Below are 6,000 nucleotides of genomic sequence, written 5' to 3' on the forward strand. Positions count from 1 at the left end.
TACAAGCAACACAGTACTATCACTACAGACAACACAGTAACACTATCACTACAAGCAACACAGTACTATCACTACAGACAACACAGTAACACTAATACTACAGACAACACAGTAACACTATCACTACAAGCAACACAGTACTATCACTACAAGCAACACAGCACTATCACTATAGACAACACAGTAACACTAATACTACAGACAACACAGTAACACTATCACTACAAGCAACACAGCACTATCACTACAAGCAACACAGTAACACTATCACTACAAGCAACACAGCGCTATCACTACAAGCAACACAGTAACACTATCACTACAAGCAACACAGCACTATCACTACAAGCAACACAGTAACACTAATACTACAGACAACACAGTAACACTATCACTACAAGCAACACAGTAACACTATCACTACAAGCAACACAGTACTGTCACTACAGACAACACAGTAACACTAATACGACAGACAACACAGTAACACTATCACTACAAGCAACACAGCGCTATCACTACAAGCAACACAGCGCTATCACTACAAGCAACACAGCGCTATCACTACAAGCAACACAGTAACACTATCACTACAAGCAACACAGCACTATCACTACAAGCAACACAGTAACACTAAAACTACAGACAACACAGTAACACTATCACTACAAGCAACACAGTAACACTATCACTACAAGCAACACAGTAACACTATCACTACAAGCAACACAGTAACACTATCACTACAAGCAACACAGTTCTATCACTACAAGCAACACAGTAACACTATCACTACAGGCAACACAGTAACACTATCACTACAAGCAACACAGTACTATCACTACAAGCAACACAGTACTATCACTACAAGCAACACAGTACTATCACTACAAGCAACACAGTACTATCACTACAAGCAACACAGTACTATCACTACAAGCAACACAGTAACACTATCACTACAAGCAACACAGCACTATCACTACAAGCAACACAGTACTATCACTACAAGCAACACAGTAACACTATCACTACAAGCAACACAGTAACACTATCACTATAAGCAACATAGTAACACTATCACTACAAGCAACACAGTAACACTATCACTACAAGCAACACAGTAACACTATCACTACAAGCAACACAGTAACACTATCACTACAAGCAACACAGCGCTATCACTACAAGCAACACAGTAACACTATCACTACAAGCAACACAGTACTATCACTACAGACAACACAGTAACACTAATACTACAGACAACACAGTAACACTATCACTACAAGCAACACAGCACTATCACTACAAGCAACACAGTACTATCATTTCAAGCAACACAGCACTATCACTACTAGCAACACAGTACTATCACTACAAGCAACACAGTACTATCACTACAGACAACACAGTAACACTATCACTACTAGCAACACAGTACTATCACTACAAGCAACACAGCACTATCACTACAAGCAACACAGCACTAGCACTACAAGCAACACAGCACTATCACTACAAGCAACACAGTACTATCACTACAAGCAACACAGCACTATCACTACAAGCAACACAGCACTATCACTACAAGCAACACAGTACTATCACTACAAGCAACACAACACTATCACTACAAGCAACACAGTAACACTAATACTACAGACAACACAGTAACACTATCACTACAAGCAACACAGTACTATCACTACAAGCAACACAGTAACACTAATACTACAGACAACACAGTAACACTATCACTACAAGCAACACAGTACTATCACTACAAGCAACACAGCACTATCACTACAAGCAACACAGCACTATCACTACAAGCAACACAGTACTATCACTACAAGCAACACAGCACTATCACTACAAGCAACACAGTAACACTATCACTACAAGCAACACAGCGCTATCACTACAAGCAACACAGTAACACTATCACTACAAGCAACACAGTACTATCACTACAAGCAACACAGTAACACTATCACTACAAGCAGCACAGTAACACTATCACTACAAGCAACACAGTACTATCACTACAAGCAACACAGTAACACTATCACTACAAGCAACACAGCACTATCACTACAAGCAACACAGTACTATCACTACAAGCAACACAGTAACACTATCACTACAAGCAACACAGTAACACTATCACTATAAGCAACACAGTAACACTATCACTACAAGCAACACAGTAACACTATCACTACAAGCAACACAGTAACACTATCACTACAAGCAACACAGTAACACTATCACTACAAGCAACACAGCGCTATCACTACAAGCAACACAGTAACACTATCACTACAAGCAACACAGTACTATCACTACAGACAACACAGTAACACTAATACTACAGACAACACAGTAACACTATCACTACAAGCAACACAGCACTATCACTACAAGCAACACAGTACTATCACTACAAGCAACACAGCACTATCACTACTAGCAACACAGTACTATCACTACAAGCAACACAGTACTATCACTACAGACAAGACAGTAACACTATCACTACTAGCAACACAGTACTATCACTACAAGCAACACAGCACTATCACTACAAGCAACACAGCACTAGCACTACAAGCAACACAGCACTATCACTACAAGCAACACAGTACTATCACTACAAGCAACACAGCACTATCACTACAAGCAACACAGCACTATCACTACAAGCAACACAGTACTATCACTACAAGCAACACAACACTATCACTACAAGCAACACAGTAACACTAATACTACAGACAACACAGTAACACTATCACTACAAGCAACACAGTACTATCACTACAAGCAACACAGTAACACTAATACTACAGACAACACAGTAACACTATCACTACAAGCAACACAGTACTATCACTACAAGCAACACAGCACTATCACTACAAGCAACACAGCACTATCACTACAAGCAACACAGTACTATCACTACAAGCAACACAGCACTATCACTACAAGCAACACAGTAACACTATCACTACAAGCAACACAGCGCTATCACTACAAGCAACACAGTAACACTATCACTACAAGCAACACAGTACTATCACTACAAGCAACACAGTAGCACTATCACTACAAGCAGCACAGTAACACTATCACTACAAGCAACACAGTAACACTAATACTACAGACAACACATTAACACTATCACTACAAGCAACACAGTACTATCACTACAAGCAACACAGTAACACGATCACTACAAGCAACACAGTAACACTATCACTACAAGCAACAAAGTAACACTGTCACTACAAGCAACACAGTACTTTCACTACAAGCAACACAGTAACACTATCACTACAAGCAACACAGTAGCACTATCACTAAAAGCAACAAAGTAACACTATCACTACAAGCAACAAAGTAACACTATCACTACAAGCAACACAGTAACACTATCACTACAAGCAACACAGTAACACTATCACCACAGGCAGCACAGTAACCCTATCACTGCCAGCAACACAGTAGCACTATCACTACAGGCAACACAGCAACACTATCACCACAAGCAACACAGTAACACTATCACTACAGGCAACACAGTAACACTCACTACAAGCAACACAGTAGCACTATCACTGCAGGCAACACAGTAACACTATCACTACAAGCAACACAGTAACAGTATCACTACAAGCAACACATTAACACTATCACTACAAGCAACTCAGTATCACTATCAATACAGGCAATACAGTAACACTATCACTACAAACAACACAGTAACACGATCACTACAAGCAACACAGCAACACTATCACTACAAGCAACACAGCAACACTATCACTACAAGCAACACAGTAACACTATCACTACAGGCAACACAGTAACACTATCACTACAAGCAACACAGTAACACTATCACCACAGGCATCACAGTAACACTGTCACTACAAGCAACACAGTAACCCTATCACTGCAAGCAACACAGCACTATCACTACAGGCAACACAATAACACTATCACTACAAGCAACACAGTAACACTATCACTACAGGCAACTCGGTAACACTATCACTACAGGCAACACAGTAGCACTATCACTGCAGGCAACACAGTAACACTCTCACTACAAGAAACACAGTAACACTATCACTGCAAGCAACACAGTAACAGTGTCACTACAGGCAACACAGTAACACTATTACTACAAGCAACACAGTAACACTATCACTACAGGCAACACAGTAACACTATTACTACAAGCAACACAGTAACACTATCACTACAAGCAACACAGTAACACTATCACTACAGGCAACACAGTAAGACTATCACTACAAGCAACACAGTAACACTATCACTACAGGCAACCCAGTAACACTATCACTACAAGCAACACAACACCATCACTACAGGCAACACAGTAACACTATCACTACAGGCAACACAGTAACTCTATCACTTCAAGCAACACAGTAGCACTATCACTACATGCAACAGTAACACTATCACTACAAGCAACACAGTAACACTATCACTACAGGCAACGCAGTAACACTATCACTACAAGCAACACAGTAACACTATCACTACAGGCAACACAGTAACACTATCACTACAAGCAACACAGTAACACTATCACTACAGGTAACACAGTAACACTATCACTACAAGCAACACAGTAACATTATCACTACAGAGAGCACAGTAACACTATCACTGCAGGAAACACAGTAACACTATCACTACAAGCAACACAGTAACATTATCACTACAGAGAGCACAGTAACACTATCACTGCAGGAAACACAGTAACACTGTCACTACAAGCCACGCAGTAACACTATCACTACAAGTAACACTATCACTACAAGCAACATAGTAACACTATCACTACAAGCAGCACAGTAACACTATCACTGCAGGCAACTCAGTAACACTGTCACTGCAGGCAACACAGTAACACTATCACTACAGGCAACACGGTAAGCCATACCACTACAGGGAACACAGTAACACTATCACTATAAGCAACACAGTAACACTGTCACTACAGGCAACACAGTAACACTATCACTACAGGCAACACAGTAACACTATCACTACAAGCAACACAGTAACATTATCACTACAGAGAGCACAGTAACACTATCACTGCAGGCAACACAGTAACACTGTCACTACAAGCAACGCAGTAACACTATCACTACAAGCAGCACAGTAACACTCACTGCAGGCAACACAGTAACACTATCACTATAAGCAACACAGTAACACTATCACTACAAGCAACACAGTAACATTATCACTACAGAGAGCACAGTAACACTATCACTGCAGGCAACACAGTAACACTGTCACTACAGGCAACACAGTAACACTATCACTACAGGCAACACAGTAACACTATCACTACAAGCAACACAGTAACATTATCACTACAGAGAGCACAGTAACACTATCACTGCAGGCAACACAGTAACACTGTCACTACAAGCAACGCAGTAACACTATCACTACAAGCAGCACAGTAACACTCACTGCAGGCAACACAGTACCACTATCACTGCTTGGAACATGGAGTCACACTTTCACTACAGGCAACACTGTAGTGCATGGGGATGTCAGACAGGAGTGATCATCGTTACTACTATTACTAATTTTTTATTTCTTCAAGTACATGATACAACTTATACAGACCATAGCTGTCGTCAGTGACATACTACTGTATAGGAAACGCCTTGTTATGTAGAGTATTTCGGGCAAATTAGGTTAATTTTGTTCCCAGGATGCGACCCACACCAGTCGACTAACACCCAGGTACATATTTACTGCTAGGTGAGCAGGGACAGCAGGTATCTTTAAGGAAACATGCCCGAATTTTTTCAATCCCTACCGGGGATCGAACCACGGACCTCAATGTGTGAGCTGAGTGCACTACCAACAGAGCTACAGGTGCATGGTGCATACATCAGGCAGCAGTGTGCACTAATAAGGTGGATGAGGATG

The sequence above is a fragment of the Cherax quadricarinatus genome, chromosome 70, assembly GCF_038502225.1.
Source record: "Cherax quadricarinatus isolate ZL_2023a chromosome 70, ASM3850222v1, whole genome shotgun sequence".
Classification (NCBI taxonomy): domain Eukaryota; kingdom Metazoa; phylum Arthropoda; class Malacostraca; order Decapoda; family Parastacidae; genus Cherax; species Cherax quadricarinatus.